Source organism: Somniosus microcephalus, chromosome 15 (assembly GCF_052327205.1).
Source record: "Somniosus microcephalus isolate GS21.2 chromosome 15, FLI_Smic_1.0, whole genome shotgun sequence".
Lineage (NCBI taxonomy): Eukaryota > Metazoa > Chordata > Chondrichthyes > Squaliformes > Somniosidae > Somniosus > Somniosus microcephalus.
The window spans coordinates 42324080-42347130 of NC_141001.1; the positions used below are offsets into that span (position 1 = coordinate 42324080).

The window sequence follows — 23051 nt, forward strand, 5'->3', positions numbered from 1 at the left end:
CAGACTTGAAACATTGCAGAAGTGCTGAGAAAGCTCAAGGTAGACACTCGGCCTGGTTGCAAAGAACCAACCAGATTCCTGCATGTCTCACCTGCACCAGCATACTCCCAAGTTCATTGGTGAATTTTTCTGCCTGTCAAATTGAGGATTCAGAGTCCTAAGGAATGGAATGCATTCTTACTTTTTACATCCAGCATCCATGAAGCATTTCCAGGTTGGCCATGGTTTATAGAGTAATGCTTTCTCTACATTGCCCCATTTAATGCTCCTAGGCTAGATACAGCATGAGTTAGATATGAGTAAAGGGGGGCTAAATTTGGTTGATTTACGCCTCCCATTAGCGCCCAAACAGGGCGCAAATCAACTAGTGCCTGAGCACGGCACCGCTAACGCCTCCCGTGAAATTCAACGGGAGGTTAGCGGCGGTGCTAACCGTTAGCGCCCCGGCTGTAACGTTGGGTGGCGCCCCCCAACTTACCGCCAGACGCTATGTCCGCCGGGGTCAGGGGAGGCCTTCCTGCGGCCGGGGCGGTGCTAGTTAAAGGGGAGGTGGCGGGCTGCCATTTTTGTTGCTGGCCACCTGCCAGTACCTGCCCCTGTTGTCGTCCCCGGCCCCCGTGAAGCCCCCCTGTTTGCCGGCACTCGATCCCTGGTGGCCCAGCTGGGTGCCAGGATGCGCTGCGCCAGGCCCCACCCCTTTAATAAGGGAAGGAAGGCCTACAGTACCGCAGCACAACGTGCCGCAGCGCCCGCTGCGATATTGGTTCGCAGCTCCCCAAGAGGGATGCGGGGCGCTTCCAGTAGCGCCCCTCCTCTCTCTCGGGGCGCTACCCGGGAAAATCGGTCGCGGGGGTTCTAACCAACATTATGCTTTAGCCCTAACCATAGCAGATCACCTACTACTGCACCCCTGTGACAGACCTTGGAAAATTCTCCTTTCATCTGTGGCAACTGAGACTGATGGGATTCTGTCGATAGCATTTGATAGACAGATGAAAGCAAAATCTCCAGCAGAAGGTGAAGCTGAGCACAAGGATCTTCCTCACCCTCAGAAATGCTTCTGTCCAAAGGGCTTTGAAGGAACGTGACTTTCACTCACATCGATGGGAGGCTACTACCCGATCTTCAGCATATAAGACAAACTCCAAGTCTGAGCCAAAATCTAAAATTGGCTCTTGAGCTAGAGGGAGGAAATTGTCCCGGGTTCTTACTTCTAACTGCGAGCTCTGCTGAAAATGAGCTGTGTGGATGTCAGGTGAGGATGGGATAGCTTTGGCTGATGACCTCATGATTCAGTACCCTGCTGACCCTCATCATCTAGCCTCACACCTGAAGAATGGTCACTTGAGTGAGGTAATGGAGGGCGCCCACGGAACCCTTCCCAATAAGGAGTCATTTTACATTAGAGCAGTACAGCCGATTGCAGGCATATGATTCACCAAGCAGTGACTGCACAACTAAATTTTAAAAACTTCTGGATCTGCAGTGAACTGACGGTATCATAGAGCCATGAAAATGTCATTCTACAAATTTACTTTCATATTAAGGCCTCATGTTCCACTAAAGTATGTTCAGAGAGCTAGTCTCTGGATTACACAGCAGAGCTCAGCACTTCTGCAGAAACTGGAACCTGAAGCCCACTGTAAAGGGGTAGCGTGGTACTCAGAGGTTGTTATCCATAAAGAAAGAACTTGCTTTTATATAGTACCTTTCATGACCTCCAGATGCCCCAAAGTGCTTCACAGTCAATGAATTACTTTTGAAGTGCAGTCACTGTTGTAAGGACATTCTGCAGAAGCCAATTTACAAATACAGCTGGGCTGTTCTAAAAGAACACGAGCTATTGCTATCAAAAATTTGTTGATGACACCAAATTGGGGGGTGTAGTTATTAATACAGAGGAGGACTATGACAAAGTACTGGAAGACATCAATAAACTTGCAGAATGGGCATATAATTGGCAAATGAACTTCAATATAGGTAAGTGGGAGGTGGTATATTTTGGTAGGAAGAGTAAGGAGGCGACATACTCCTTGGAAAATAAGAGTCTAAATGGGGTAGAGGAGCACAGGGATCTGGGGGTACAGATATAGAGGAGCACAGGGATCTGGGGGTACAGATATAGAGGAGCACAGGGATCTGGGGGTGCAGATATAGAGGAGCACAGGGATCTGGGGGTGCAGATATAGAGGAGCACAGGGATCTGGGGGTGCAGATATAGAGGAGCACAGGGATCTGGGGGTGCAGATATAGAGGAGCACAGGGATCTGGGGGTGCAGATATAGAGGAGCACAGGGATCTGGGGGTACAGATATAGAGGAGCACAGGGATCTGGGGGTACAGATATAGAGGAGCACAGGGATCTGGGGGTACAGATATAGAGGAGCACAGGGATCTGGGGGTACAGATATAGAGGAGCACAGGGATCTGGGGGTACAGATATAAAGGAGCACAGGGATCTGGGGGTACAGATATAGAGGAGCACAGGGATCTGGGGGTACAGATATAGAGGAGCACAGGGATCTGGGGGTACAGATATAGAGGAGCACGGGGATCTGGGGGTACAGATATAGAGGAGCACAGGGATCTGGGGGTACAGATATAGAGGAGCACAGGGATCTGGGGGTACAGATATAGAGGAGCACAGGGATCTGGGGGTACAGATATAGAGGAGCACAGGGATCTGGGGGTACAGATATAGAGGAGCACAGGGATCTGGGGGTACAGATATAGAGGAGCACAGGGATCTGGGGGTACAGATATAGAGGAGCACAGGGATCTGGGGGTACAGATATACAAATCACTAAAAGTAGCAATAAGGCCATAATAAAAGTAAACAAAGCACTGGGGTTCATTTCTGGAGGGATAGAATTAAAAAGCAGAGAAGTTATGTTAAACTTGTACAGAACCTTGGTTAGACCACACTTGGAGTACTGTGCACAGTTCTGGTCTCCATAATAGAAACAGGATATAAAGGCACTAGAGAAGGTGCAAAACAGATTGACTGGAATGATACCAGAACTGAGAGGTTATACCTATCGGGAAAGATTGAACAGGCTGAGGCTCTTTTCTCTAGAAAAGCGAAGATTGAGGGCTGACCTGATAGAGATCTTTAAGATTATGAAAGGGTTTGATAGGGTAGACGTAGAGAAGATATTTCCACTTGCAGAGAGACCAGAACTAGGGGCCATAAATATAAGATAATCACCAATAAATCCAGTTGGGAATTCAGGAGAAACTTCTTTACCCAGAGAGTAGTTAGAATGTGGAACTCGCTATCACAAGGAGTAGTTGAGACAAAAGCACTGATGCATTAAGTGGAAGCTAGATAAACACATGAGGGAGAAAAGAATAGTAGGCTATGTTGATAGGGTTAGATGAATTGGGGTGGGAGGAAGCTCGTTTGGAGCATAAACCTGTTGGGCCAAATTGCCTATTTCTGTGCTTTATATTCTATGTAATTCTATATAATTTGCGCATAGCAAGGGCCCTCAAATATCAATGAGATAAATAACTAGATAATCTGTTTTTAGTGGGTGCTAGTTGAGGAATAACTGTTGGTCAGGACACCGGGAAAATTCCCTGCTCTTCATCGAAAAGTGGCATGGGATGTTTTACATCCACCTGAAAAGGGCAGATGAGGCCTCGGTTATCAACAGCGCAGCACTCCCTCAGTAGCACAATGAGGTATAGACAGGGGTGATAAAACCTGGTAATGTCAAAGTCCCTAATGCCTTCAGGCCACAGAAGAAAATTGGCAAAGAAAAGAGGGTATTTTTTTTTTAAAGATTGATTCAGGGAGCTAGTATGCCAGGATTGAGAAGCTGCAGCAGTCAGAGAGGACAGATTTGCCCAAAGGCCACAAACATTTGGATGGTGTGTGATTTTAATCAATCAGCTGCAACAATTGTCATTTGGCCAAGAGTTTCAGCTGCCCGCGTCTTGAGGCCATGCCCCAGGTTGAATATAGTGTGGGTTTGAGTCCCCTTCTGTCATTACACTCAAACTTGTGAGGTTGAAATCTGAAACATCAGGAAGGGTGCTCTAGGGATATTTTTTTTTGCTTCACCCTATTCCCACCACAATCAACCCTGAAACAGCTCTCTCAATAGCTGGACTGGCTGGTTCACCTAGAGATGTCTGGTTCTGCGTTGCTTAGTAATTCTGCATTGCTTAATGAATGGCCTTGGTCAGACACAGTTCAGCAAGTTGCATCATATCTGTTGTCATTTAATCAAACCTGCCTTCCACCCTGTCACAGACCTGCCCTTTTGTTCTTTCCTCCACTCCCCCCTTTCCCTGTTCCATCTCTAACTTTTTCCAGTTCTGACGAAAGGTCATCGACCTGAAACGTTAACTCTGTTTCTCTCCCCACAGATGCTGCCTGACCTGCTGAGTATTTCCAGCATTTTCTGTTTTTATTTCAGCAAGTTGCACCTTTCACCTCCTGATGCCTACTGTCTTCTTAGGCAGTCCCTCGGATAACTTGCTTCCACATTAAAAATGAGTTCGCAGGTGACTGATGTGTCCAATGCAGGACCTACAGTCTCTATCACAGGTGGGGCAGACGGTGGTTGAAGGGGCGGGTGGGTGGGGTGCTTGGGTTGACGTGCGCTCCTTGCGCTGCCTGCGCTTGGCTTCCGCTTGCTCCCGGCGAAGAGACTCGAGGTATTCGGCGCCTTCCCGGATGCTTCTCCTCCACTTTGTGCAGTCTTGGGCCAGGGATTCCCAGGTGTCGATGGGGATGTTACACTTTTTCAAGGAGGCTTTGAGGGTGTCCTTGAAGCGTTTCCTCTGCCCACCTGGGGCTCTCTTGCCGTGCTGGAGCTCAGAGTAGAGTGCTTGTTTTGGGAGTCTCGTATCGGGCATGCGGACAATGTGACCCGCCCATCGGAGCTGATTGAGCGTGGTCAAAGCTTCAATGCTGGGGATGTTGGCCTGAGCAAGAAAACTGACGTTGGTGCGCCTATGCTGCCAATGGATTTGCAGGATCTTGCGGAGGCAGCGTTGGTGGTACCTCTCCAGTGCTTTGAGGTGCCTGCTGTACATGGTCCATGTCTCTGAGGCATACAGCAGGGCGGGTATCACTGCTGCTCTGTAGACCATGAGCTTAGTGCTGGGTTTGAGGTCCCGGTCTTCAAACACTCTCTTCCTCTCTACTCTTCCAGTATCCCCTCAACTAGCTGAATATAACTGAGAAGCTCCATTGTAGGAGATCAGTAAGACCAGCCCAGTTCGAAGTCTGTTCAATGTGTAACAATGGTCTCTACACCACTTTGCATATGAATGTGCTGCCAGCAGGCAGTTTCTTTTTCCCTCTGGGCTTTTCCTGAGACATATCTTTTCCCACGGTTACACACTCAGCTATTTACTCAATTTACATTCCGCCTCTAGCTTCACAGGTGCCAAAGCATTAGCCATTGTGAGAAAGCCAGTAGGGTGGAGAGAGGAAACTCAGGTATTTCAGGTTAAAATCAACATCACATTAATCAGCTAATTGTATGAAAGGCATTGTGCTGGGTTAAAGCGACTCAGCTGGTATGGATTCCAGTCTCTTTGATCTTTTAGCCACATGTCATCAAAAGCTCAAAGGAACAATTGGCATCCAATAACCAGTACTTTGAGCCGAGATATTATGAACAGGAAAACTGTTACACCAAGCCCATTAAAAAATTCTATCGCTTTAGTGGGTAAAGGCACTACCCAGTGCGATACTGAATCACACAGGCCAGGTGGTCTCTGGTCTGCATGGAGTTAGCTGATCTCAGACAGAGTGCCCTTGGATCAGTGAACAAAATAATTCAGCCAGAGTTCCCATTCCTGATCACTATCTAGTGACTCAGCAGGAAAATGCTAATATGTATATATCAGATGAGAACAGGATGGTGTGTGGTGTGCCACCGGTTGAATATCCTGCCAAAGCTATCTAGGCCCATACATGAAGACCGGCCACTCAGGCTAGACATTGGAGGGTTGCCGGCAGCTGTGGAACCGTACCCACTGAGGAGTCAGTGCCTTTAGGAGAGGAAGGGAGAAACCATCAAAAATCTACACTTGCATAAGGCCTATTTTGTGAGAAATGACCCACAGTGTCTTACAAGAGATCCAAGGGTGCTGAGTGGAAAGGAGGAGAGGGGTTATTGGAGGTGACAAAAGTGCGGTTGAAGAGATAGGTTTCTGAGAGGCTTTTGAAATTGAGGAGAGAGGTAACAAGGCGGAGGGGTTTATGGAGAGTCCCAGAAGGCAGGAGCATGGTTGCTGAGGACTCTGCCACTGACAATGGAGTTTAGTAAGAGAAACGGCACAAAGTAGAATAGAATTGGAAGCGTGGAGCACGTGCACTGGGATGTAGGGCTGGAGAAGATGGCAGTGGTGGGTGGAGCAAAATGGAAAATAAACAATAAAAGTATCAGTCATTCAATATTTTGAGGCAGGCCCAAATTCTCACTCAGCTGATGCCAGCCACAACCTCAGACTTTAACCGTCTCCATTAAGGGAAGAAATCAGCAAACCTTTTGCTACTGAATGTCAATCAGAAGCTGAAACTCTGTCTATGGCATTCTCCACTCCTGCTGTGCACTTGGACAATGAATGGGCCAAGGACATAATGTTAACTGATCAGGAATATAGGTATTCCAACCGCCACCTGATTGTGTACATGCAGGAACTTGCTGAGTGAAATATGGCTGGTGTCATCCAAGAGTTGGTTAAACTACATGGAATCATAAAGGGGCAATAAATACACTGAACCCATCTCATCTGCATTACGATTTAACAGTGGCGCTATGTATTGCTTATGAAGTTTCACATATAGCAAACCTAGTTTTAGCCCTTTGGAGAATGCACTGATTGGAGGCTAGATCCCTCCCAACAGGGTTAGAAAGTAAATCATCCAGTGCATCCCTTACTGCTTTGCTCAAAAGGGGCACTAGCAGGGTACCACTCACAATTCACAATTCACAATTCAAATCGCTTTATTGGCATGATAAGTTACATCTTATGTTGCCAAAGCATCAAAATACATTTATGGTTTAGCACATAAACGCAGTTCTATTCATACAGTGTATAAACAGGTATATCCCTGAGTGTATAAATATACATTCGCATTGTTTATATATATTCTTTTCTTAGTTTACTGGTTGTCCCTCTGTTCATGGCAAGCTGTAACATAGTGTGCCGCCAGTGTTATACAGCTTCTCTCCTCTCCCAGTAGGAATGGGAGTTTTTGGTTGTCATTCAGATTTCTGAAATCAGGGCATATTTGTGAGAATTTTTGGTAGAAATTCTCCCTGATGCCCTGATATTTTCCACAAGCTGTGAGGAAGTGCATCTCTGTCTCCACCACTCCCTGACTGCAGTGAGAGCATATCCTGTCCTCTCTTGGCAGCCTGGTCTGCCTGTGTCTGCCTTTTTCGATCGCTAGGCTATGTTCGCTAAGTCTGTACCTTGTCAAGGTTCTTCTCAGTTTGTTATCCTTTACCATGGTCAGGTAATCAGCTATGTTGTATTGTCTGTTTAGGGCCAAGTAGCAATTGAGTTTGCTTTGGGTTTTTGTTGTTTCTGCCCAATATGTCAGATATTTTTCCTTTTGCTTAGCGACGATTGTGTTGGGTCGAATTCTTTGTGTTACCCTGTCACTGTCCTGGGGCTGGTTATTCTGCACCACTATTAGTGACAGAGGTTTCAGCATCATGGCCCAGCTACGCTGGAATTCTTTACCTCAACCCTTTTGTCCTGCTATCTCGCTCCACACCTACAAAAGCCTCTTCTAACCTACTTCTTCGACCGTGCTTTCAGTCACTTTTCCCAACTCTTAAACCAATTTCTGCTCAGGCGTCTGAACCTCCCCACCCCCCACTCCCGTTGCTGTCTATAACACCCAGCACACTGGGTACGAGAGCCATTGCAGCGATATTTCTCTGGTTCTCTGATGTTGATGAGAGGGTGCGGAGAAGCGGATACAGGGAGCAGGTGTCATCCTGCAGAAAGCAGCAGCAACCTGAGCAATATCATCGCTCAGTGACTGATGACCAAGGCCGCACTGGCAGTGGTCTAAAAGATTAAACTAGAAGGCAAGCACAGCGTCACTGACAATGTCACACAGGTCACAATGGCAGTGTTAGCCTGACACGCTGGACTTTCTTACAGCTCATCACATCGGCATTTCTTGATTACATCTACACCCCAAAATGGTTTGATTCCTTTTGATAAAATATGGAGATAAAAAGAAAAAATATACAAATACTGAAAATTTAAAAATAAAACAGGCACTGTTGGAAACACACAGCAGGTTTATCAACATCTGAGAGAGAAAGACAGGTTAATGTCTTGAGTGGAAATGTGTCATTAAAACTGTTCAAATGAAGGATCTATATCAAAATGTTAGCCCATCCTTTTTATTTTAGATGCTGATCAACCTGTTGGGTGAGAATTTCGGTTGGTTAGCACCTCTCGTTAGCGCCTCCAGGGGGGCGTTAACGACTTACCACCCGGGGCGTGGCAATGTTTAGCGCCGCCGGCGAAATTCACCTGGCGGTTTGCGGTGACGCTAAACACTACCGCCATGATCTTCTGCGCCCGAAAATCGTGACATCATCCGGCTGCGCATCGCCCCGGACCGGAATTCATTTTTCGCCCCCTGCCTCAGCGCCTGCCATTAGGAATGACAGGTAGAGGAGGCGGTTTGCAGTCGGCTGGGAGCTGGAGGAGTGCTATTTAAAGGCATGCACTTCCTGGTTTTTTTTGTCAGCAAACAATGCTGCCTTGTCACTTTGACAGAAGCAGACAGGTGTTTTGACCCATTTGAGGTTTTCCTGCTTGAAGGAGATTTGCTCCTGACCAAAATTTATCAGGTTCATTTGTCTTACATTTGATAGTGCAACATTTCCAACACTTAATGGGGGCTGTACTGGCACTGGACCTCGCCTTCCAGCTTCGCCATTGGAGGCACAGAGAGAGAGTGGAAAACATGGCCAGAGGCAGGAGGGCCAACAGGACTCTCAACAGGAGACCTTACCCTCCCTGGGTATTCCAGGAGCAGTTCTCCTACATTCATCTGTCAGAGGAGCAGTGCCTTAGAAGGCTCCACTTCAGCAAGGAGGTGGTCACAGAGCTCTGCCAGCACTGTTCCACCCACCACATGAAGCTCACAGCTGGCTGCTTGGAGACAAGGGTTATCCACTCGCCACCTGGCTGATGACACCCCTCCGCAACCCTAACACTCTTGCTCAGCACGCATACAATGAGAGCCATAGCGCCACCAGGAACGTGATCGAACAGACTATCAGCGTGCTAAAGCAAAGGTTCCGCTGCCTTGACCGCTCTGGAGGAGCCCTGCAGTACTCCCCTGATCGAGTCTCCCTTTTCATCGTTGTGTGCTGCATGCTGCACAACCTGGCCATTCTGAGGGCCCAGCCATTGCCACCAGGGATTGCAGGGCCACCTCAGGAGGAGGACGAGGGAGAGGAGGAGGAGGAACAGCACCAATGTAGGAGGGAGCCACTCAATGTTGCTTCTGCAAGGGCTGTTCATGAATGCCTCATTACACAGCGCTTCCAATAAATGAGATAGTACATAGCATTTGCGCAGAACAACCACATCACTACAGCCAGCTCGCAGTCTATCACCGGGCAAAGCTCAAATGAGAAACATCACAACATTTGCTATGTCGAAATAAACATTAATTATTCTGCACATCTCTCTCTTATCAGACACAACCAATAATAAACAAACAAAAGCAATTTATGAACAAACACAACTGGTTCTTAGCAAACGGAACTATTCCTTACCAAACTGAACAATATATTTACAAACACATCAACTTTTGTACACACACTCCCCCCATTTGCTATTAACATTTTATTCACTGGGTCTTCCTCAATGATTTCCCTTCCCTTTGCAATTCCCCCCTCCCAACCCTACTGCTCCTCCGTAATGTGGCCCCAGTGGCTGCAGCAAGGCTGGCGGAAGGTTGCTGAGTCTGGGAGCCAGAGACTGCAGATGGCCTTGCAGGATGCCCTCGTCCAGCTCTAGGCCTGGAAGGCCCAGCTGCAGACTGCACTAACTCAGCATGGGCGGCAGCAGTCTGGGATGGCTGGGTTACAGGCTGCGGCAAGTGCAATGGCGGAGTGGCAGTGGTGGGAGCAGGAATGCTGTCACCCTGAGAGAGGACAGCACCTTCCTGCTCGACCGACACACTGCCACTCCCCCGGGGCAGAACCTCAGCATCCTGAGCAATCTGCTCGAGCACAGATTGCTGGCCCGCTGCGGCACCATGAGATCCCCGGTGGACAGTGGGCGACCCAGCGACGATGGCAGCAGTCAACGCTTGCGTAGCATCAATCGGAGACTGCATGAGAGCAATCTGAGACTGGATGCCACCAACCACTGACTCCATTACAGCACTAAGCCTTTGCGTTGCCTCGGCCTGTGCTGCAGTAGCTGCTGCCACCTCCCCTATAACACGCGGCATGGGGTCTGGGACCCCACGGTCTCTCTGTGAGTCAACCATCCTCTGCAAAGTGCCAAGAATGGGCTCGAAGGTTTACGCAGAGATGAGAGCAATGCAGGAGGCGGACTCCTCCACGCTCCTTGCCAGTGCATCCATGCTCTCGGGCACCCTTGCCATTGCACCCATGAGCTCAGTATGCATGCCCATCGCCTGTGTGGTCATTGCCTCGACATCGAGGTCCTCATCCGAGTCCTGTGTAGCAGAACTCGTGCGTGCACTCACCCTCCGGGGAGATGGCCCCCGAGCTTCCCTTTCCCCAAGGCGTTGCTGCAGCCCACTGGGTCCAGGTGATTCACCCACATCAGAGCCAAATCCTCTGCTCCCCTCCAGCAATCGCGTGGCCCCAGTATCCGATGTGTCGCCCTCAGGAGACGCAGGCAGTGAGGTTCCGGCTTGGTGTTCCTCCTCCTCTCCCGTGTTGCTGCCACTGGGAGGCTGAAAGACAGGCTGGTCAGATGGTGGTTGATTATCTGAAAGCATTAAGGCACAAGAGTGGGCTTAACATCAGGGGAGGGGGCTGGAAGGGAGCAAGGAATGGAGACAGTATACTTAGATGGAAAGTGGGACGGGCTTGTGTTGTGAGGGGGAGGTGGTATGAGAGAAGAGGGAGAGGTGATGTTGTCCCAAAGGGAGTCGACCTCTCCGACTGCCACAGCACCCACGCCCTGGGCCGTGATGATGCTGCGCACTTGCTCCTCCAGCTGTGTGAGGAGGTGCAGCTCCGCCTGACCACCTCCTGTGCATTGCTGCTCCCTCCTGTTATGAGCAAGCTTGGCCTGCAAGAAAAAGGACAGCGTGTGAGTGAGTGTGCAGCCATGTGCTTGGAAGATGTGCCTACCATAGTTGAATAGCTGTTAATGTATGCAAGGCGTGAGATGTGGATGTGACTTTTAGTAGATGTACATAGTTGGTGGGTGTTGGAGATTTGGCGGTTTATATTGTCTGTACACAGAGTGAGGTTGAGATGGTGGGATGTAGAGGTTTTTGAAGCATGTACTCACCCTGACCAGCCGAGTGAGGTCACTGAACTTCTTGCGGTATTGGGTCAGAGTCCTGTGGACCAGGCTTCTGGCCGAGACATACTGGGCCTCCTCCCTCCACATCCTTCTGAACTCCTGTGGCAATGGCCTCCTGCCAGTGTCTGGGAACAGCACTGCCCGTCGGCGTTCCACAGTCACAACCAGAGCCTCCAATGCCTGGTCACTGAATCGGCGAGCTCTCTCCCTGGGCCTCTGATCAGCCATGAGATTTCTGAATGATGGATTGCAGCTCCTTGCAGGCCCAGGTCACAAGCAGCAATGATCAGAGTGAGGCTGTGCAGCATGATTGAACCTCCCGTTTAAGAACTGGAAAGCACCAGTCTGTCGGAGTACTTGTAATTGATAGCGCCTGAGCTCGAGTAGCGCTCTGCGGTAGCGCCCCGCTCCCTGACATTAGTGCCCCAAGTGAAGCGTGTAGGGCTTGATTTAGTGCTCCACTTCCCTCTAGGGGCGCCAAAACTGAATTTCGCTAGCGCCGGCGCTAATTAGCGCCGGATGCTAAAGTTTGTACCCGGGCAATGTTAGTGCTCCAAAATGGTCGATATCAAATTTTCCCCCAGTTGTGTATTTCTAGTATTTTGTGGCAATAAAAGGTGGCACTTTGCAAGTATACTGTTGGACAATGATGCATAGTGCTATCTGTGCTAACCTACAGATGCAACCCCATACTGTAATAGATTTCAGAGCTCTATGAACCAGAAATCAAGAATGTGTCATGCAGAAAATATGCAAGAATAAAAAGGTCAAGCGTTAGATAAGGATGAGTCAGGTTTGCAGGTAATTTAAGCAATGACAGGCATCATCTTATCTGTGCGACAATCGCTGAGAAAGGAAAATGTTGCATGAGAATGAAAGTGTAGCTGGTGAATTTTTCACATTTTTTCCTCCTACTCCCCTGAAGGCATTGACTCTTACTGAGGCATGATTCCACCAGCAGCTCACCCAGAAGTCATTCCTCATGTGTGAACCTGGCAGAAATTGACAATAAGCTATTCAACTCTGGGGCTAGCACAGCTAATCCCAATCCTGTCCTCATCCAATGTCCTGGCATGTGCACTTTCCAGCAGGGGTCCCTGGATAGCCAACAGGAGGAGGAACATTGGGTAACTTTTATACCTCCCTAACCTAGGTGTGCCAACTTGTATTTATATAGCGTCATTAATGTAGTAAAACATCCCAAGGCGCTTCACAGGAGCGTTATCAAACAAAATTTGACAGCAAGTCACATAAGGAGGTATTAGGGCAGATGACCAAAAGCTTGATCAAAGAGGTAGGTTTTAAGGAGCATCTTAAAAGGAGGAAAGAGAGCTAGAGAGGTGAAGAGGTTTAGGGAGGGAATTTCAAGGCTTAGGGCCTTAGCAGCTGAAGGCACAGTCACCAATGGTGGAGCGATTGAAATCGGGGATGCTCGAGACCAGAATTGGAGTGTAGATATCGCTGGAGGAGATTACAGAGGTAGGGAAAGGCGAGGCGGTGGAGGGAATTGAAAACAAGGATGAGAATTTTAAAATCGAGGCATTGCTTAACCGGAAGCCAATGTGGGTCAGCAAGCACAGGGGTGATGGGCAAACGGGACTTCAAGTTTACGGAAGGATAGAATGTGAGAGGCCAGCCAGGAGTTCGTTGGAAGTGCCTATCTAAGGTCTAGAGTAATTGTGGTAAACCACTGTTATTGTTGTTCACTGTTGTTGTTGCACACTGTTGTACCTATGCATGCCTCAGCATGTCTCTGCTGGCTCCGCCCCTGGCTCCACCCACAGGCCCAGGTACAAAGGTGATTGCCCTGCAGCCCCCTGCCTTCTTGGAACCCAGTCAACCACGAGAGGCATGCTCTGTTCTTTGCTAATAAAAGCCTTTAGTTACTCTCCTAACTCTCCGTCTTTTACGAGTAATTGATAGCGCATCAATTTTATTAGCAAAAACAAAATGTCGACAACAAACGCTGAGTAGCAGGCTGCTGCACCAAACACTGAGCAGCAGGCTGCTGCACCAAACGCTGAACAGCAGGCTGCTGCACCAAACGCTGAGCAGCAGGAGCTGCTGCGAGCCCTCAGACCAACATGCCTGGACCTAGACCCCCAAGAAGCGGGTTCGGCTACCAAATTCGCGCATTGGCTGCGTTGCTTCGAGGCCTACCTGCAAGCCTCAACTGTGACCCTGGACGAAAACAAGTTGGAAATCCTGGCCTCAAAGGTGAGCCACCAAGTTTATACAATAATCCAGGACGCGACGACCTACGCGGCGGCTATCGATCTGCTAAAAGGGCAATACGCACGCCCGGTAAATACGGTCTATGCCAGGCACCTCTTAAGATCCCGCAGACAGCAGCCTGGGGAATCGGTGGAGGCCTTCCTACGGGCACTACGGATACTCGGCCGAGACTGCGATTGCAAAGAAGTATCAGCCGCAGCACACACGGAGGGACTGATCCGAGATGCTTTCGTTGCGGGTCTAAGGTCCGACTACTCCCGGCAGAGACTGTTGGAAAAGGGAGAAATGGACCTGAGAAAGGCAGTGTCCCTCGCGCTCTCGCTCGACGCGGCCCACAGAAATATGGACGCCTTCTCCCCTAACCGCTCCGCAACGTGGACGCCACAACCTTGGGTCATGGGACCGCCACCTTCAACTGCTGCTGCGATGTCCAAGGCACAGAAATGTTATTTTTGTGGCCAGGCAAAACACCCCAGAGCACGCTGCCCGGCGAGAAACGCTACCTGCTCCGGCTGCGGGAAGAAAGGACACTATGTCAGCGCCTGCAAAGGTAAAACCGCTAACGCCAGCAGCGCCGCGTGCGAACCGTGGGGGCAGCCATCTTGTCCGCCATCTTGGGCTCCCCCAGCCGCGTGGGGATCGGGACCATGGGCGCCGCCATTTTGTCCGCCATCTCGGACGTCTCCAACTTCAACCACGGGGGACCCGGACTCAACCACCGCCTCATCTGACGACCACATCGACTCGCTCGACCATACGCTGGCCTCCGTGACGCTGGACCAATCTCTCCCTCATCAACTGTCCAGGTCCATGATGGACATTACGGTAAACGGCCGCGCCACTACCTGCCTTTTTGACAGCGGGAGCACGGAGAGCTTTATCCACCCCGACACGGTGCGCAGTTACTCTCTCCCGGTCCTGCCGACGCGACATCGGATCTCTTTGGCTTCCAAAGCCCAGTCAGCGGACGTCGGTGGCTACTGTGTAGTGACCCTTTCAGTAAGGGGCACAGAATACAAAAATTTTAAACTCCTGGTCCTGCCCCATCTTTGCGCTGCCGTTCTACTGGGGTTGGATTTTCAGTGCAACCTTAAGAGTGTCACATTAGCGTACGACGGACCCCTCCCCCCACTCACAGTCTGCAGCCAGCAGCTTTTAAATCGCCCGCCGCGCACCATTTGCAGCCTCTCCACCCTTAAAGTCCCCCCCCCCTCCTTGTTCGCTAACCTCACCCGCGACTGTAAGCCCATCGCTACCAAAAGCAGGCGTTACAGTGCCGGGGATAGGAGCTTCATTAAATCCGAGGTAGCAAGACTCCTGAAGGAAGGGATTATTGAAAGTAGCACCAGCCCATGGCGAGCACAAGTGCTGGTAGTGAAGACTGGCGAAAAACAGCGCCTAGTTATTGACTACAGCCAGACGATCAATCGCTACACCCAGCTAGATGCATACCCACTCCCCCGCATATCTGACATGGTCAATCAGATAGCACAATACCGGGTGTTCTCGACGATTGATCTGAAGTCGGCGTACCACCAGCTCCCCATCAGGGCTGAGGACCGCCAGTACACAGCTTTTGAAGCTGACGGTCGTCTCTACCACTTCCTCAGAGTTCCCTTCGGCGTCACCAACGGGGTTTCAGTCTTCCAACGGGAGGTGGACCGGATGGTTGACCAGAACGCGCTCCAGGCCACTTTCCCCTATCTAGACAACGTCACCATCTGCGGCCGCGACCAGCAGGACCATGATGTTAATCTAGAGAAATTCCTCCGTACGGCCCAGCGGCTGAACCTAACATACAACAAGGACAAATGTATGTTTCGTACCAAGCGCCTTGCCATTCTTGGCTGTGTAGTGGAGAATGGAGTCATCGGCCCCGACCCCGACAGGATGCGCCCCCTTATGGAGCTCCCCCTCCCCCACTGCCAAAAAGCACTGAAGAGATGCCTAGGGTTTTTCTCGTACTATGCTCAGTGGGTGCCCAACTATGCGGACAAAGCCAGACCCCTCATCAAGTCCACCTCCTTCCCCCTGACAGCAGAGGCCTGTGCAGCCTTCACTCTCATAAAAGGAGATATTGCGAAGGCCACAATGCACGCAGTGGATGAGTCCATCCCTTTCCAAGTGGAGAGCGATGCATCCGACTTTGCCCTAGCTGCAACCCTTAACCAGGCGGGGAGACCCGTGGCCTTTTTCTCAAGGACCCTCCAGGGCCCCGAGATTCGACACTCCTCCGTTGAAAAGGAGGCCCAGGCCATTGTGGAAGCTGTGCGACATTGGAGGCATTACCTGGCCGGAAAACGATTTACCCTGCTCACTGACCAGCGTTCAGTAGCTTTTATGTTTAATAATAAGCAGAGGGGCAAAATCAAGAACGACAAGATCTTGAGGTGGAGAATCGAACTCTCCACCTACAATTACGATATCTTGTACCGGCCCGGGAAACTCAATGAGCCCCCAGATGCCCTATCACGTGGTACATGCGCCAACGCGCAGGTCGATAGACTGAAGACCCTCCACAATGACCTCTTCCAACCAGGGGTCACCAGGTTTTTTCACTTCATCAAATCCCGTAACCTGCCCTACTCCATCGAGGAGGTCAGGACCATGACCAGGAACTGCCAAATCTGTGCCGAGTGCAAACCGCATTTTTATAGGCCAGACAGAGCAAGTCTGATCAAAGCCACGCGCCCCTTTGAACGGCTGAGCGTCGATTTTAAAGGGCCCCTCCCCTCCTCCGACCGCAATGTGTACTTCCTCAACATAATTGATGAGTACTCCCGTTTCCCGTTTGCCATCCCTTGCTCAGACATGACCAGTACCACGGTCACTAAATGTCTGAATGACCTCTTTGCCTTGTTCGGTTTCCCTAGCTATATTCATAGCGACAGGGGCTCATCCTTTATGAGCGACGAACTCCGGCAGTACCTGCTCTCGAGAGGTATCGCTACAAGCAGGACCACCAGCTACAACCCCCGGGGGAATGGCCAGGTGGAAAGGGAGAATGCGACGGTCTGGAAGGCAGTCCTTTTAAACTTGAAATCTAAGGGCCTTCCGACCTCTCGCTGGCAGGAAGTCCTCCCTGCGGCGCTCCATTCCATTCGGTCACTGCTCTGTACAGCCACCAATGCTACCCCTCACGAGAGAACGTTCTCCTTCCCCAGGAAGTCCACATCGGGGATCTCGTTACCGACATGGCTGACTTCTCCAGGACCCGTCCTACTGCGGAAGCACGTGAGGTCCCATAAGACGGACCCCCTGGTCGAGAGGGTGAGCCTCCTCCATGCCAACCCTCAGTATGCTTACGTGGTGTACCCGGACGGGCGGGAGGACACAGTCTCCATACAAGACCTCGCACCTTCGGGTGCTCCCGAAACACCTCCCTCGCCACCCACCACTACCCACGCCTACCCCCAGTACGCTTACGTAGCGTACCCGGACGGGCGGGAGGACACAGCCCCCACACGAGATCTCGCACCTTTGGGTGCCCCTGAAACACTACCATTGCCATCCACCACTACCCACAACCCAACCCCGCTAGACGGCATGCCGCAGCCCCAGGACCCGTCATTGACCACCCAACCACTCAATGAGACGCCAGATCCAACGTTGGATGCTGCACCATCACCGCCGCCACCACGACGATCAGGACGGCATACAAGGCCACCTGATTGACTTACTTACACGAACCTTTAGTACACTTCACCCCGCCGGACTCAATTTTAAACAAGGGGTGAATGTGGTAAACCACTGTTATTGTTGTTCACTGTTGTTGTTGTTGTTGCACACTGTTGTACCTATGCATGCCTCAGCATGTCTCTGCTGGCTCCGCCCCTGGCTCCACCCACAGGCCCAGGTACAAAGGTGATTGCCCTGCAGCCCCCTGCCTTCTTGGAATCCAGTCAACCACGAGAGGCATGCTCTGTTCTTTGCTAATAAAAGCCTTTAGTTACTCTCCTAACTCTCCGTCCTTTATGAGTAATTGATAGCGCATCAGTAATATCCTGCACAGGTCACTATCTAGTGTCTCACTGATACCCACTTTATAAGAACCAAGAGTGTCACTGCAGCGTACAAAAACAACAATGACAACGTATATTTATATCGTGTCTTTAATTTAGTAAAATGTCCCTAGGTGCTTCACAAGGAAAGATTTCTCCTCGAGCAATTCAAAAATAGTGGAGAAACACGCCTTTAATTTAGTAAAATGTCCCTAGGTGCTTCACAAGGAAAGATTTCTCCTGGAGCAACTCAAAAATAGTGGAGAAACACGCCTTTAATTTAGTAAAATGTCCCTAGGTGCTTCACAAGGAAAGATTTCTCCTGGAGCAACTCAAAAATAGTGGAGAAACACGCCCAAATTACCCTTAGATCACAGGCAAACAGTAGAACCAGACAACACATACAAGCCTAGAAATTCAGGGTTTTAGCACCACCTGTTACAGCCAGATTCGGACAAAAAATGGCAGCCGCCGCTTTTCCACCCGCTGCCGGTGGGTCCCATGGTGGCCACCATTTTCAGATGGCCGGCAGCACTGCCGATGTCCGCGCTCACTAGGGATATGTAGATTATGCAGATCGTTACGTCAGTGAGTGTGAAACGCTCACTTAATGCCCGCTCTGCGAGTTTTGACTTTGCTGCTCTGAGCAAGCGTTGCCAAGCAGGAAGGAGGCTCGAGCAGTGGTATTTAAAGGGATCATCAGCAACAACTTGCACCTGACATGTTTCTGCAGTTTGACTGGCTCTGTGCAACTTTCTAACTCCAGCAGCTTTATTAACTTCTTTCAAGGTTCTACAGTAATAGGGAATGTTGATGCAAGTGGGGAATACCTTCAGTCTTATTTAAAGGTTTCTGCTCACAACACATGCTCATGGTCATGGGGTACTACTGGCCGTCCCCCTCGCGCTCGAGTATCTTAGGGAGAGGAAGCAGAGGCAGCGATGATGATGAGGGCCAGGAGGGCTCTCAACAGAAGGCCTTATCCACCTAGGGTGTTCCGAGAGCAATTTTCTTATATCCACTTAAGCCAGGAGCGGTGTATTAGGAGGCTCCGCTTCACCAAAGAGGTGGTCACAGAATTCTGCCACCTCCTGCAACCAGACCTGCAGCCTGAGAGCAGGGCGACCACGACTCGCCCAGTGGCACTCAAGGTCACCGTGGCCCTCAATTTCTTTGCCAGCGGATCCTTCCAGTCTGCAGCAGGAGACATAGTTAACATCTCACAGTTCGCCATCAATCATTACATCTAGGTCACTGAGGTTCTCCACACCAGAAGGGACTGCGTTGTCTTCTCTCTGAGCAGAGAGAAGCAGGACGACCGTGCATGTGGCTTTTCCAGGATAGCGGGCTTCCCCATGGTGTAGGGCGCCATCGACTGCACCCACGTGGCTTTGCGGGCGCCATATAACAATCCTGAGATCTCCTGTAACCGCAAAGGCTACCACTCACTTAATGTGCAGTTAGTGTGCGACCACGCCCAGCGCTTCCTGATGGTCAATGCCCGCTATCCTGGCAGCAAATATGATGCCTTCATCCTGCGTCAGTCCGGTGTACCAGCAATCTGCCAGCCTCCACATGAAACTCGAGGGTGACTGCTCGGAGACAAGGGCTATCCGTTCTGCCCCGGCTGATGATTCCCCTCCACAACCCCACCACTCGTGCCCAGCACTCATATAATGAGAGCCATGCTGCCATCAGGAACATCATCGAGCAGACCATCTGGCTACTGAAGCAACGGTTCTGCTGCCTTGACTGCTCGGTGGGGGGGGGGGGGGGGGGGAGCCCTCCACTACTCGGCTGAGCGGGTGTCCCATTTCATGGTGATCTGCTGCACACTCCACAACTTTGCCATCATGAGGGCGGAGCCCTTGCCACCAGGGATTAAGGGACCACCTCAGCAGGAGGAGGATGAGGAAGAGGAGGAGGAAGATGAGCAAGTGGAAGAGGAAGAGGACAAGGACGAGGAGGGAGCAAGGAGGCAGGCAGCTAATCCCCCTTCCGGATGGGCTGTCCAAGAACGCCTCATCAGACTCCGATTCTAATGAATGAAATCCCAGATCCCTGATGCTCACCACATCCCCATCATACCATCCCTGTGTCATGGAATATCACAGCATCCTCCTGGGCACAAAGCTGAAATGAGAGGCACCACAACAGATTCCAAACAAAATTAATACATTTATCCAAAATCAATTTACTCACATTTATACTTACGATATGAACTAATCACCCTTGTGCAATCCCTTAGTGTCTGTCGTTTGGGTGCCCTTTCCTGATCTCGTGCTCCCCCAGTGGCTGCAGCACAGCTGGTGGAAGGCTGCTGAGTTTCCATGGCGGAGACTTCAGATGGCCTTGCAGGATGACCTCGAGCAGCTCTGGCCCTAGAAGGTCCAGATGTAGACTGCAGCACCTCGGGAGGCAGCAGTCTGGGCTGGCTGGCTGATAGGCAGCGGCATGAGAGCGGTCTGCGCTTCCGCTGCAGCACTAAGACGTTGGGTCGCTTCCGCCTGTGCTACAACTGCAGCCGCGACATCGCCCATCTCACACATCATCATGTCTGGGTCGACATGGTCTCTTTGGAAGTCTTCCATCATTTCCAGCCTGGAAATCCTGGGCTCCAAGCTCTGTGCATAGTCCCGTGCAATGTTGGAGGTGGTCTCCTCCATGCTCCTTGACATTGCCAAGATGTTCTCTGGCAGGTTTGCGATTGCCAATTATCAATTCGGTGGGCATGCTCGTCATCCTTCTTCTGAAGCCTGCCCCATCGAGGCCCTCATCCGAGTCCTGCGCAGCAGAACCTACGTGCGAACTTCCCATCTTAGCTACCCTTTACCCCTGGCCTTGCAGCAGCCCACTCGTGCCTGGTGCCTCACCTTGTGCAGATCCCACTTCTACACTAGTCTCTAAAGTATGCGCAGTTTCTGAGCTGGTGTCTGTGAGTGTCAGATGCAGTGGCGCTGTGTCTTCTTCTTCTTCTCCCCTCTCACTCTCCTGCATTACCTCGGGGACAGGCTGCTGGGGTGCTTGGCCTTGATTAGCTGAAAGCAGAAAGGCACAAGGGTTGGGTTATGGTGAGGGGAGCGGGGGGGAAGCAAGATTACCATGCATACAGCATCAGCAGCTTGAAAGTGAGAAGTGATTGCAGGATGAGGGGGACGTGGGATATGAAAAGGATTAGGAATGAGCATACCGTTGTTGTCCCCAAGGGCTTCAACCCTGCCGGTTGCCACGGCCTCCATTATCTGCCACCCAATGATCTCCAGCACTCTCTCCTCCAGCTGGCTGAGGTCCTGGATGGCAGCTTGTCCCCCCTCACCCCGCCTGTCTGCCGCTGCTCCCTCCGATTATGAGCGACCTTGGCCTGCAAGAGAAAGCGAAGTGTGTGAGTGAGTGTGGTGCAATGTGTTTGGGTGATGAGCCTGCCATGGTTGAATAGCTGTCAGTGTGTGCATGGTGTGAGATGTGGGTGTGAGTGTTGCAGCAGTGGTAAAGTTGTGAGGGTGAAGTGAAGCTCTGATTGTGAGGTGTGGTGGTGATTAGTAGAAATTGTTGGTAGGTGAGTGCTGGGGGAATATGGCATTTGCTGAAGCATTCACTCATCTTGACCTGCCGTATGAGGTTATTAAACTTTTTTTGGCACTGGATGGCCGACTTTGGCACCACAGTGCTGGCCATCACATCGGCGGCTATCCCCTGCCAGAGCCTTCGAGAGGTGTGTGGTGAGGGCTTCCTGCCAGTGTGTGGGAAGAGGACAGCCGCCTCCTCTCCACGGCCACAACCAGTGCCTCAAGAACCACGTAGGAGAATCTGCGGGCTGTCTCCCCATACTGAGGCTCCGCCATATGTTTCCACTGCCGTCTTCTTCCAGCTAAAGTTGTAAGTGGCTTGACAATGAGGTGCTGTAGCAACAATGTACCTCCCCTTTAAGTACTGAATAAAGCCTATGCCAAACATGACTGGGAATTAGACTGGACCCGATATTGGCCCACCTGTTGAGCAGTAAGCTAATGAGCAGTGGTTTTAGCGCTGAGCTCAAGGCTCATGTTAATGAGGACTGAGCACAAATTGTGTGTGCTACCAAGGCCATTTTGATCTGGTGCAGCTTAACATCGTTGGGCCTGAACACTGCCCGTTTTGTGGCCATATCCAATTTCTAGGCCATGAATCCTTAACACCAATTCATTTCTGATTATTATTAAGTGAGTGGTTAACAGTTGCCTCCAACAGCACTGACATTTTCTGTACAAAGGAGTTGCAGCCCTGATTCATTGGGAGTATCTCTAATCCTGCAAGACTGCCCCTGTGAAGTGAAGTGACAGTAAGAACCTTAGGTGCGGGCGTTGCCTCTTTAATCATAATCACTGGGACGCCTTATTCATTTCTCACAGCACTCTCATATCTTTTTGGCACCACTGACAGTGGAGCAGCTCATCTGATTTGACTGAAGCTGATGATTAATGTAAGTTGGGCTTAAGTGCAAATGCCCAGGGCAAAGTTTGCCACATCCCTGAATAGGAATATCTTTACATAAAGATGGAAACATTCTGCAATCATTAATCTTAAAGTCATTAACCGCTCCCAGCACTTTCCATAATGGAAGTCTTATGATTGGATAACAGTCGATGTAGACTTTCACTGGAAAAGGACCTCTGAGTGAGGTCAATGTTTGTGAGAGAGATGGAGATTACCATCTTCATCAGAAGACTGCTGCACTCATCAATTTGACTTTGTGTCATTTTCTGTCCTGTGATTTTAAAGCCAGGATCTGCTGTATTTCTGTGGCTCTCTCAAGGAAGAGGTGGTCCATTCATGTTCACAAATATGAAAATTGGAATGTTCGAAGTTAAGAATGTTGTTCTGAGGGTTGTAACAATTTAGCTAATAAGCATGAAATCTCTTTTGCATTCATTTGTGCTGTACAAAAGGCTTGCACATTCTGGCTGGGGCGGAGATCACCTCTTACAAGAGGTATGTACCGTATAACATTAACCAGGGCCAGAGTGGTCTCCTGGACTAGTTTTGATCACCTAAATGGGGCGGGGGGGGGGGGGGGGGACGAGGAGGGAAGAGATGGGGGCTGGTCAGAGAGGAATTGTCCAGAATTTCCCCCCCCTAATTGGCCTGGGTTTTTATCTGGTTTTTCACCTTTCCCAGGAGATTACCTGGCTTCCGGGTGGGGTCGGGAGTGTATGAATTGTGATGCACAAGACACCACAATTGCATGGGGAAGGCTAAATTGACCAGTTGGTCTTTTCCTGTGGTACATGCACATAGGTTTTAATCATTGGC

At 50.4% G+C, this 23051-nt stretch overlaps 1 protein-coding gene and 1 pseudogene across 1 annotated transcript in view; both read right to left on the reverse strand.

Moving 5' to 3' along the window:
* slc67a1 (solute carrier family 67 member 1) overlaps positions 1-23051 on the reverse strand; it is a 123442-nt gene that overhangs the window by 15194 nt on the left and 85197 nt on the right. The window lies entirely within an intron of this gene.
* LOC147106657 (uncharacterized) lies at positions 9708-11257 on the reverse strand (annotated as a pseudogene).